The 13,146-nt window shown below is 42.8% G+C and overlaps 1 protein-coding gene across 2 annotated transcripts in view; it reads right to left on the reverse strand.

Moving 5' to 3' along the window:
* The window catches only part of lrch4 (leucine-rich repeats and calponin homology (CH) domain containing 4), a 47,151-nt gene that overhangs the window by 22,241 nt on the left and 11,764 nt on the right, over positions 1 to 13,146 (reverse strand). The gene's annotated exons all lie outside the window — the stretch shown is intronic.

The following is a 13,146-nucleotide window of genomic DNA, read 5'->3' on the forward strand; positions in this document are numbered from 1 at the left end:
GTTCTTGGGCATTGCCACCAGTCATAGTTTGATATTTTTTGGATTCTTCATCAGCAATATGAATGTATCTGAACCAGAGTAGTGAAAAACCTATCCCTTTTCAAAGCATTGGCCAAACATGAACAAAAGAGCTCAAAAGACACTGAGATTCCACTGACAGATCCTGGCAGACAGGACTCCACCAAGGCCGTGGGTCCATTTGGGGGCACAGACACAATCTGGGCTTTTCCAAATATAGGCTGAATAGCCTGCTTCGCAGCTGCAGCACCTTGCTGAATGAATGAATGGATGGATGGATGGATAGATGGATGGAAGCCCCGGTCAACTGTCTCTCAACATTCTCCCTCCCTCTATCCTACTCTCATCCAAGTCCTCTCCCTTTTCCTCTCTCCAGCATTTGTCTCCTTTTCGCACCATCAGTCTCCCAGTAAAATCCTACTCGGGTAAAATTAGAAAAGTATTTGGTTTTTAATATACTTAAATATCAAAAGTAAATGTAATTTCTAAAATATACTTCAGTATCAAAATTAAAATAATTAAAAATTCCTTAAATTAAAGCAAACCAGACAGCACGGTGGTCTAGGTAAATGTTTATTGTTTATGGCTAGCCAGGGGCACAATAAAACACTCAGACATCACTTACAAACGAAGCATGTGTTTAGTGAGTCCACCAGATCAGAAACAGTAAAGGATGTTCTCTTGATACATGCGTGTGAATTAGACCATTTTCCTGTCCTGCTAAGCATTCAAAATGTAATGAGTACCTTTGGGTGTCAGGGAAAACGCATGGGAGTAGAAACTACATACATCTTCTTTAGGAATGTAGTGAAGTAAAAGTTGCCAAAAATATAAATAGTGAGGTAAAGTACAGATACTTCCTAAAAAAACTACTTAAGTAGTACTTTGAAGTATTTTTACACCACTGATAAGGGGTTTCATTATGCTAACCAAAATAACAGTTTCACATGCTCCACTAAAATGGACGCCAACATTCCAGCGGAACCCACAATCCTGACTGTGTGTGTGTGTGTGTGTGTGTGTGTGTGTGTGTGTGTGTGTGTGTGTGTGTGATTCACCCAGTAGCTGATGGCACTAGGGTTAGCCTATATGAGTATGTGTAGTACACTGTGTGTATACAGTAACCAGGAAAGAGTGTACATGTTCATACAATAGCTATGCAAGTGGGTGTGAGACCTTACAATGGCACTTAGGAGTATCTCCTGCCTATATACCCTACCGTTCAAAAGTTTGGGGTCACTTCAAAAATGTCCTTTTTTTAAATATTTATTTTATTAAAATAGCATTTTTTTTGTCCATTAAAGTAACATCAAATTGATCAGAAATACAGTGTAGACATTGTTAAATATTGTAAATGACTATTGTGGATGGAAACGGCAGATTTTTTATGGAATATCTACATAGGCGTACAGAGGCCCATTATCAGCAACCATCACTCCGGTGTTCCAATGGCACGTTGTGTTAGCTAATCCAAGTTTATCATTTTAAAAAGGCTAATTGATTATTAGAAAACCCTTTTGCAATTATGTTAGCACAGCTGAAAACTGTTGTTCTGATTAAAGAAGCAATAAAACTGTCCTTCTTTAGACTAGTTGAGTATCTGGAGCATCAGCATTTGTGGGTTCGATTACAGGCTCAAAATGGTCAGATAGAAAGGACTTTGAGAAATTGCCAAGAAACTGTAGATCTTGTACAACACTGTGTACTACTCCCTTCACAGAACAGCGCAAACTGGCTCTAACCAGACTAGAAGAGAAGTGGGAGGCTCCGGTGCACAACTGAGCCAGAGGACAAGTACATTAGAGTGTCTAGTTTGAGAAACAGACGCCTCACAAGTCCTCAACTGGCAGCTTCATTAAATAGTACTCGCAAAACACCAGTCTCAAAGTCAACAGTGAAGAGGTGACTCCGGGATGCTGGCCTTCTAGGCAGAGTTCCTCTGTCCAGTGTCTGTGTTCTTTTGCCCATCTTAATCTTTTCTTTTCATTGGCCAGTCTGAGAAATGGCTTTTTCTTTGCAACGCTTGATGATAAACTTGGATTAGCTAACAAAATAACAAACCATTGAAACACAGGAGTGATGGTTGCTGATAATGGACCTCTGTACGCTTATGTAGATATTCCATTAAAAAAAAAAATCTGCCGTTTCCAGCTACAATAGTCATTTATAACATTTAACAATGTCTACACTGTATTTCTGATCAATTTGATGTTATTTTAATGGACAAAAAAAAAGTGATTTTCTTTCAAAAACAAGGACATTTCTAAGTAACCCTAAAACTTTGAAAGGTAGTCTATATACAACAACGTTAACAGTCAAAAGTTGACACTACTCATTCCAGGGTTCTTCTTTATTTGTACTATTTTCTACATTGTAGAATAATAGTGAAGACATCAAACTATGATATAACACATGGAATCATGTGGTAACCAACACACACAAAAAAAAAAGTGTTAAACAAATCAAAATATATGTTATATTTAAGATTCTTCAAAGTAGCCAACCTTTGCCTTGATGACAGCTTTGCACACTCTTGGCATTCTCTCAAGCCGCTTAACAGGTGTGTCTTCTAAAAAAAAGTTAATTTGTGGATTTTCCTTCCTTCTTAATGGGTTTGAGCCAATCAGTTGTGTTGTGACAAGGTAGGGGTGGTATCCAGAAGATGGTATTTTACCAAATAGGGCTAAGTCCATATTATGGCAAGAACAGCTCAAATAAGCAAAGAGAAACGACAGTCCATCATTACTTTAAGACATGAAGGTCAGTCAATCGGAAAATACCAAGAAGGTTCTTTAAGTGCAGTTGCAAAAACCATCAAGCACTATGATGAAACTGGCTCTCATGAGATCCGCCACTGGAAAGGAAGACCCAGAGTTACCTCTGCTGCAGAGGATAAGTTCATTAGAGTTACCTGCACCTCAGATTGCAGGCCAAATAAATAATTCAGAGTTCAAGTAACAGACACATCTCAACATCAACTGTTCAGAGGAGACTGCGTGAATCAAACCTTCATGGTCAAATTGCTGCAAAGAAACCACTACTAAAGGACACAAATGATAAGAAGAGACTTTCTTGGGCCAAGAAACACAAGCAATGGACATTAGACCGGTGGAAATCTGTCCTTTGGTCTGAGGAGTTCAAATTTGAGATATTTGGATCCAACCGCCGTGTCTTTGTGAGACACAGAGTAGGTCAATGGATGATCTCTGCATGTGTGGTCCCACCGTGAAGCATGGAGGAGGTGTAATAGTGTTACCAGCTAAGCATCCCCACAACGTCTGTGATTTATTTAGAATTCAAGGCAAACTTAACCAGCATGGCTACCACAGCATTTGGCATCGATACGCAATGCCATTTGGTTTGCGCTTAGTGGGACTATCATTTGTTTTTCAACAGGACAATGACCCAACACACTTCCAGGCTGTGTAAGGGCTATTTGACCAAGAAGGAGAGTGATTGAGTGCTGCATCAGATTACCTGGCCTTCACAATCCCCCGACCTCAACCAAATTGAGATGGTTTGGGATGAGTTGGACCGCAGAGTGAAGGAAAAGCTGCCAACAAGTGCTCAGCATATGATAACTTCTTCGAGACCGTTGGAAAATCATTCCAGGTGAAGCTGGTTGAGAGAATGCCAAGAGTGTGCAAAAGTGTCAAGGCAAAGGGTGGCTACTTCGAAGAATCTAAAAATCTATTGATTTGTTTAACACTTTTCTAGTTACTACATCATTCCATATGTGTTACTTCATAGTTTGTCTTTCTACAATGTATAAAATAGTGAAAATAAAGAAAAACCCTTGAATGAGTAGGTGTCCAAACTTTTAACTGGTACTGTATATACAGTCGCTATGCTGAGAGCGCTCCCTTTCTGTCTCCATTGTCTTACTGCTAGAGTGGGGCTGGGTGAACAATGGAGGGGGGAATGGAGTGTTGATCCTGTGTGCTCAGAGACCCTGCACTCTCCCCTGAAGAAACCCCTCCTCCCATCTTCTACCCCCCCCCCCCCCCCCCCCGTCCTCTATTCCCCTCCCCCCGTACTCTCTCCTCTCTCTTCCTCCCCCCCTTCTCACTCCTATTCCCGACACTCCGCTCTCACACTCCAGAGCTTTTGTCCTGCTGTTTGATTTGGCAAAGAAGTGTTTCGGAACAAACTAACTCGCAACCCCTATACACTTCTCCCTCCCACACACACACACACACACACACACACACACACACACACATTGTCCAAGTCCCACTCAAAACTGAGGCCTCCCATCTGTAGCCGAGATGTCCGAGGCAGTTTTAGGCCTTTCCCCAGCCCAATTGCGATAACGAACAACTGACACAGCTGCTATCTAACGATCGTACACGTGGGAAAAGCTTCATTTTTTGAGGAATTGGAGCTGGCTGTGCTGACAGCGGGTATTGAAATGTCCTGCGTCCGGCTGGCATTCCAGAGCAGAGCTGGAGAGAGGAGGCGGCCAACTAGCCGAGGCAACACAGTAGAAATAAGCCCAAGTCATTTGTAATAACAGGGTTCCCATGGAGACCAGAGAATTAAATTATTGAGTTTTTAAAAATGGGAGTCGCTACTCGCCAACATGACCAATCAAAAAAATATGTCTGCTCAAAGCTAGAGGACTTCGGCGGTACGGACTTCAGATCGGCGGTACAGATCGGCGGTACGGACTTCAGACAACTTCTATCCCAACAGTTGTGGATACACATTAATATGACCCCAACCGTCAAAAAAGGTGAAACTCAAATAAAAATGTATTTGTCACATGCGTCAAATACAACAGCTTACTGTGAAATGCTTTCACAGACATCTTCTTCCTCTAGGATGAACACAAGCCTCAAGACTCGTCTGAAGGTAGCCCGGTACCAGTTACATGGAGGTACTTTAGTTCCCATTAAAAAAATGTTTTTAAAAAAGGGGTAATTTAAAAAAAAATACATACATACATACATACATACATACACATAGTGCATTCTGAAAGAATTCAGAGTTTCAGACCCATTGACTTATTATTCTGAAATGGATTAAATAAAACAAAATTCCTCATCAATCCACACACAATACCCCATAATGACAAAGTGAAAGCAGGTTTTTAAATTGTTTTGCAAATGTATAAAAAAAATACATATATTATTTACATAAGTATTCAGACCGTTTGCTACAATACTCGAAATTGAGCTCAGGTGCATCCTGTTTCCATTGATCATCCTTGAGATGTTTATTCAACTTGGAGTTGAATAAACCTGTTGTAAATTCAATTGATTGGACATGATTTTGAAAGGAACACACACCTGTCTATATAAGGTCCCAAAGTTGACAGTGCATGTCAGAGCAAAAACCAAGCGAAGGAATTGTCCGTAGCGCTCCGAGACAGGATTGTGTCGACGCACAGATCTGGGGAAGGGTACCAAAACATTTCTGCAGAATTAAAGGTCCAAGAACACAGTGGCCTCCATCATTCTTAAATGGAAGAAGTTTGGAACCACTAAGACTCTCCTAGAGCTGGCCGCCCGGCCAAACGGGGAGGAAAGGCCTTGGTCAGGGAGGTGACCAAGAACCCAAATGGTCTCTCCGACAAAGCTCCAGAGTTCCTCTGCGGAGATGGGAGAACCTTCCAGAAAGACGACCATCTCTGCAACACTCCACCAATCAGGCCTTTATGGTAGAGTGGCCAGAACGAAGCAACTCAGTAAAAAAGGCACATGACAGCCCGCATGGAGGACTCTCAGACCATGAGAAACAAGATTCTCTGGTCTGATGAAACCAAGATTGAAATCTTTGGCCTGAATGTCAAGCGTCACATCTAGAAGAAACTTGGCACCATCCCTACGGTGAAGCATGGTGGTGGAAGCATCATTCTGTGGGGATGTTTTTCAGTAGCAGGGACTGGGAGACTAGTCAGGGAAAGATGAACGGAGCAAAGTACATAGAGGTCCTTAATGAAAACTTGCTCCAGAGCACTCAGGACTTCAGACTGAGGCGAAGGTTCACCTTTCAACAGGACAATGACCCTAAGTACACAGCCAAGACAACGCAGGAGTGGCTTCGGGACAAGTCTCTGAATGTCCTTGTGGCCCATCCAGAGCCCGGACTTGAACCCGATCTAACATCTCTGGAGAGACCTGAAAATAGAGGTGCAGCGACACTGCCCATCCCACCTGAGAGAGCTTGAGAGGATCTGCAGAGAAGCAAATGGGAGAAACTCCCCAAATACAGGTGTTCCCAAGGCTCAAGGCTTTAATCGCTGCCAAAAGTTCTTCAACAAAGGTCTGATTAAAGGGTCTGAAAACTGATGTAAATGTGATATTTCAGTTATGTATTTTTAATACATTCACAAAAATATGTAAAAACCTGTTTTGAGGATTTTTGTTCATTTAAATCAATTTTAGAACAAGGCTGTAATGTAGCAAAATGTGGAAAAAGTCAAGGGGTCTGAATAGTTTCTGAATGCACCGTATACATCCTGAACTTTCTTATTATTTCAGTTATAGGACAGACATGAAAAAACAAACTTTCTTTTTATTAAAATGTTCTACTATCCGTTGTTCCATTAATGAATATATAATGCAATGTGTTTTTATGGGCTAATAGAAGTCACAATGGAAGTAAGGCCAAATTCAATGTTTCATCAAATATTTTGTATATATATATATATATATTATTGTTTTTCTAGATACTTAAAGGTCCTAAAATTCTTAAATCAAATGATCCTTGGAATGACCTTCTTAAAACAATTCCATGTCAGCCTAGTAGAAACACAGCCTTGGGCCCTTTGTTTGTTTTTAAACACACACACACACACACAAGGCTAGCATGTAACCAGACCAATCAATAGGCACTTTAAAAAGCTCAGCTTGACCTTGCATGACCCCATACTGCGTAACCATGGTGATGAAGCAGATATTGTGATGACTCAACACCAAGGTCACATATGACTGGCCCTCAAACCCCCTAACAGACTAGGGGGGAAATCAACCTGACAGATCAGCTAGGTTGGCTCAAAACCTTTTCGCTCGCTCTGAAACAAAAAAAACATTCACACAGCAGCACGTCTAGACCATCCACAATGCTAATTCAATTACACAGCCTTGTTAAACAACAATCCAAGTCTAACTGTTATTCTAAACTATTCGTTTACAATGGGTTCATAATTAGAAAAACGAATTATAGGTGGACGGGTGTAACAAAAAAAAACAAGGGGACTGAAATCACTCATGTCTCTGAGAGGCGTTGACCTCCTGACCCCTAGCAGTCAAAACGTGGGCACTAAAAAAAGGGCGCAAACCTTTATGGAAAATCAGCCTTGGTACTGATATGATGAACACCTAATGCATGAGGTAAGAGGGGGGCCTTGTCTGTGTCACCTCACCACACAAAGACCAGACCCCGTCTCATATTACACCACTGACTACAAGCCAGAGAGAGATGAGGGAGTTACGTAGCCAGTCAAGTTACTGGACCAAAACGACCTCATGTTCAAATGTGAACAGTAGCGGCTTCATTGAAATGACTGGATAATGGAAAAGGATGCAGGCCAGCACATGAATAGAAGGAACATGACTATTCTTCATTCATGTGACAATTAGGCTTGGGAGGTAAACCAAACACAGTGAATTGGGAAAGTATTCAGCCCCTTCACATTTGGTTACGCTACAGCCTTATCCTAAAATTTACTAAAATTCATCTCTTTAGCTCAAAATACACCATAATGACATCACAATACCCATAATGACATCACAATACCCCATAATGACAAATCAAAAACAAGTTAAGAACTTTTTGCTAATTTATACATTTACATAAGTATTCAGACCTTTTGTTATGAGACTCGAAATTGAGCTCAGGTGCACCCTGTTTCCATTAATCATCCTTGAGAGATGTTTCTACAACTTGATTGGAGTCCACTTGTGGTACATTCAATTGATTGGACAAGATTTGGAAAGGCACACACCTGTCTATATAAGGTCCAACAGCTGACAGTACATGTCAGAGTAAAAACCAAGCCATGAGGTCGAAGGAATTGTCTGTAGCACTCCGAAACAGGATTGTGTCGAGGCACAGATCTGCAGCATCGCAGGTCCCCGAGAACACCGTGGCCTCCATAATTCTTAAATGGAAAAAGTTTGGAACAACCAAGACTGTTCCTAGAGCTGGCCGCCCAGCCAGGAGAGAAGGGCCTTGGTCAGGGAGGTGAACAAGAACCCAATGGTCACTCTGACAGAGCTCCAGAGTTCCTCTGTGGAGATAGATGCCCTTCTGGAAGCTTCTCCCATCTCTGCAGCACTCCACCAATCAGGCCTTTATGGTAGAGTGGCCAGATGGAAGCCACTCAGTAAAAAGCACATGACAGCCCGCTTGGACTCCCAGAACATGAGAAACAAGATTCTCTGGTCTGATAAAAAGATAGAACTCTTTGGCCTGAATGCCAAGCGTCACGTCTGAGGTCTCCCATCTGTAGCGTCATAACCAAGAAGACTCGAGGCTGTAATCGCTGCCAAAGGTGCTTCAACAAAGTACTGAGTAAAAGGTCTGAAAACATATGTAAATGTGATCCGTTTTTAATCATTAATACATTTGCAATATTTTCTAAAAACCTGTTTTTGCTTTGTCATTATGGGGTATTGTGATGTCATTATGGGGTATTGTGATGTCATTATGGGGTATTGTGTGTAGATTGAGGGGGGAAAACTATTTAATAAATTCTGGAACAAGGCTGTAACGTGACAAAAATGACGAAAAAGTCAAGGGGTCTGAATACTTTCCGAATGCCCTGTATACATTTACCGGGGTATTTGAAAATAGGATGGTTTTTCAGTAATCAATACCGTTGAAACCATTTATTTTAAGTTGAATAAATTAGAATATTTGTAGCTACTTTAAGTAACAAAAAGTTCAGACATCCATATATGTTTACAATGTGTGTGTGTGTGTGTGTGTGTGTGTGTGTGTGTGTGTGTGTGTGTGTGTGTGTGTGTGTGTGTGTGTGTGTGTTCAATGATTCAAACTAATTGACCAACGTCGGTTCAATTATATTTTGTTTGTGTTTCTCATGCGCAGTTTCTCTAGAGACAAATCAGATCAAGCCCAAACTGTGCCATGTAGTAGGGAGTTGTAGTTTCTCTAGAAACAAATCAGATCAAGCCCATGTCATAAACACAACTGAAATATTTTGTTAAAGTAAATGAATGTGAATAAATGATGGTTAATAAGTGATAAGCAGTAATGGACAGTAACTACCATCATACTTGTATTAATGGTTTAAGTCTATGTTGTTACAGCATTCAACCCACATAATGCATTTAAATGGTTAAAATAAATCTCCACCGAAAACCGTGATTTGTTTTTATAACCGAAACCAAAATCGACCTTAAAAAAATAACAAGTGCATGTTTCTCCGTCTTTGCATGCGCATCAGTGTCGGATTGAAGTAGGTGTGTGTGAGAAGCTGTGTGTGTGTGAGAAGGTGTGTGTGTGTGAGTGTGTGTGTGTGTGTTTCTCTGTCCGTGTCCATGATTAAAAGAGAAACAGTGTCGAAGTCCAAATACGTCAGATGTGATTTACTCTCGATCCCACAGCCAAGAAACTTCACACAATCCGCTCACCCCTCAACACCACACTGAAATCCAAGGAAAGAGGGAACCGGGGCCTCTTTGTGTGTGTGTGTGTGTGTGTGTGTGTGTGTGTGTGTGTGTGTGTGTGTGTGTGTGTGTGTGTGTGTGTGTGTGTGTGTGTGTGTGTGTGTGTGTGTGTCAGAGAGATAATTACTTACGCCCACACATATCAGGTAGTGAATCATCACGGGGTAGAGAGAGAGGGAGGGATGAAGTGAATGAATAACAGAGGGGAGATAATACCAGAGTGAGGACATGGACAAAGGGAGTGAAAGAGCACCACAAAATATATATATATATATAAATCAGAAGAAAAAAACCCTGAACAGAGATGGAGTGAGAAAGAACGAGATGAGTGAGAAAGAAAGATGGAGTGAGAAAGAAAGAGAGAGAGAGAGAAAGAGAGAGAGAGAAAAGAGAGAAAGAAAGAGAGAGAGAGACTCAACTAAAAAGACAGTTCCATCACGACAGGCTTGAATCCTTCAGGGCCGGGACTCAACGTGCCGTTGCTCAAGTCCCAGTCTTACGTCTCTGCCAGAAACACTTGAAAAGTACAAGGAGACGAGTGTAGCTACGGCCTACTTCTACGGGATTCAGGGTACTTCTGTGTGGCCAAGACAAAACGTGTGCACAAGTAACCCATGCATAGTCGGCCAATTCCCATGTGTGTGTTATTCCCAATACTCATAATGAATGTGTGACTGCAATTCTGCAAAACAAAGAGCCTTTTGTGGGCCGGTGTGTGAAAACAAAGACAGGCCTAGGGCTTTTTCTCTCTATTGGACTGACCCCTAATAACGAAAGTACAGTAGGTGCTTTCGTCTGAACTAACGTTACACAAAGCAACAATGATTCCATCCAGACTAGCTTCCTCATTTCAGGAGGACTGTCATCTGATCTGCTGCTCTGGTGTTTACCTTATGTGTCAAATCGTTGCTAATGGCAATATCAGTCTTCAGAAACCTGCTAACCACTGATGCGGCGGAAGTACCAAACAGGACGTAGCAACCTCGTTACAGAGGCGAGAGAGAGACGGCACGAAGAGAGAGTTACGTACAGACACAGTGTGTTTATGCACAGACATGTGTAAACAGGGTCCAGATACCAGCCCTGCAGGTGAGAGTGAACACCATTTAGATTGTAGCTCTACAATCTAACACCACCACAGGAGCTGTAGCAGTGAGTGACTCTCTCTACCTGTGTGTTCGCATGTAGCCTATACTGCATGTGTGTGCAAACACTCGATAGATACGTGTGCGCTGCAAGTGCATGCATCTAATTCAATACCACCTCTGCAGAAAGGCAGGCTTGAGGGGGGGGGGGGGGGGGGAGGAGTGGCAGGCTAGGGGGGGAGAGTGGCAGGCTAGGGGGGGAGAGTGGCAGGCTAGGGGGGGGAGAGTGGCAGGCTAGGGGGGGAGAGTGGCAGGCTAGGGGGGGAGAGTGGCAGGCTAGGGGGGGGGAGAGTGGCAGGCTAGGGGGGGAGAGAGTGGCAGGCTAGGGGGGGGAGAGAGTGGCAGGCTAGGGGGGGGAGAGAGTGGCAGGCTAGGGGGGGGAGAGAGTGGCAGGCTAGGGGGGGGAGAGTGGCAGGCTAGGGGGGAGAGAGTGGCAGGCTAGGGGGGGGAGAGTGGCAGGCTAGGGGGGGGGAGAGTGGCAGGCTAGGGGGGGAGAGTGGCAGGCTAGGGGGGGAGAGAGTGGCAGGCTAGGGGGGGAGAGTGGCAGGCTAGGGGGGGAGAGTGGCAGGCTAGGGGGGAGAGTGGCAGGCTAGGGGGAGAGAGTGGCAGGCTAGGGGGGGAGAGTGGCAGGCTAGGGGGGGAGAGTGGCAGGCTAGGGGGGGAGAGTGGCAGGCTAGGGGGGGGGTGTTGTCCTGTGAAGTAGGCCCTAGGCCTAATCCAAGTCAGATTGGAGCCATTGGAACGTCAGCGAAGCAGGGGTCAACATGTGGGATATGGCCATCCAAACATTCCAGAGGCCAGGGCCTTAAAGTCTCTCTTCCTCTCCACAAATCTCTCTTTCTCCCCTCCTTCCCACTCCTGCAGTCCCTTCACCTGTGTCTCAGCGTTTTGTATGCAAAGTAACCCAGGGTCAGTGAGAAGCATGCAACAAAGAAAGGAGGGGAAAAAGGGGGAAGTAGGCTACAGCAGCGATGGAGAAGTGAAGCTCCAGCTCACCAATAGAGGCAGATCTCTAGATGGATAGAACCCGTTTTAGCATGGACACTGCCATTGAGGGCTTCCACCGATTTAAATTAGTGAACTGGGTGTGGATTCTTCAAATTGGCTTGTAAATAGCTTGAAGCTTTATCACAAATAGATTAATTTGGTTCAGGACATTTAAAAAATAAATAAACTTTTTTTTTGTAAATCACCAATATGAAGTTTACGCTTTTTCCAAAACACAAAAGATGAAGAAAAAGGACTACTTTAAAATTGGGGATAGCCTTGACGGCGCTGTGGTCAGACGCCAGAATGGCTCAGATAAAGATAAGATCTCTATCCATGTACAGCAGGCTGTACAGAATAGGTCCTCCCCAGTGCTTTACTGTCCCCTACAATCTTCTCACCTCAAAAAACACCATTAGTATATTTTCAGGGTATTATTCGTACAGAGCGATCAGTGGCCGTGATTACATTTTATTATTTTTACATTTTTTAAATGCCTTGGCTTCCACAGTTGAAGCATGAGACGTAGCCAACTATGTAATACTAACTAATGTGAACAACTCGACACTAAACAATTGTCGTGTCTTTGGCTATGCCGGATTAAGTGATATGACATGCTATTCTAAAAAATAATTTCTATGTAATTAATATTACCTGATTAAGCTAATCAGGTAGATAATTAACTAGAAAGTCGGGGCACCACGAAAGAATGTTTATAGAGTTGTTATCTTCCGAATATACTCTTTAAGACCTAGTAGTCTTTCACATCAATATTAATCGTCACTTTGTTTAGTCTCATCTGAACATCGTAGAATTCTTGGTTATCTTCACGCTACTTCCTCCGTGTAGGATTCATTTTGTCTACTCATAATTATGACCTCCTGACAATAGCCTATGTACATAGTTATATTGTTTGTACAAAAGTCTATTTTGTTTTTTATTGTTATGACGGATAATGTGTCATTTCAATTCTGTATTGTGTAGTTTTGAACACATTTTTTATTTATTTTTTCATTTAAAAGTCAACTGCTTTAGACAACTGTCAATCGTTGTCATGACACACATCTGTGCATGACAACAGAGGAGTTGGCTGGAGCACACATTGATCTGCTATCAGACCAGACGAGGACAGCAAACTCACTAAAATAACATATTGATCCAACAGACTAGCTTGCATGCAGAGTGCATTATCATCTCAGTTCTGCCACACAGGAAACGTACCAAATGTCACAACGTGCAAGTGAAATATCAAACCCCACGGACGGAACAGCAGAGGAATGTTACAGACAGACGGACGATGTGGAAAGTGTGAACACCCCTCCAAATCACCATGACGACTGTTGGCTAGCGAGCGTGGT

This window comes from Salvelinus alpinus, chromosome 11 (assembly GCF_045679555.1).
Source record: "Salvelinus alpinus chromosome 11, SLU_Salpinus.1, whole genome shotgun sequence".
Lineage (NCBI taxonomy): Eukaryota > Metazoa > Chordata > Actinopteri > Salmoniformes > Salmonidae > Salvelinus > Salvelinus alpinus.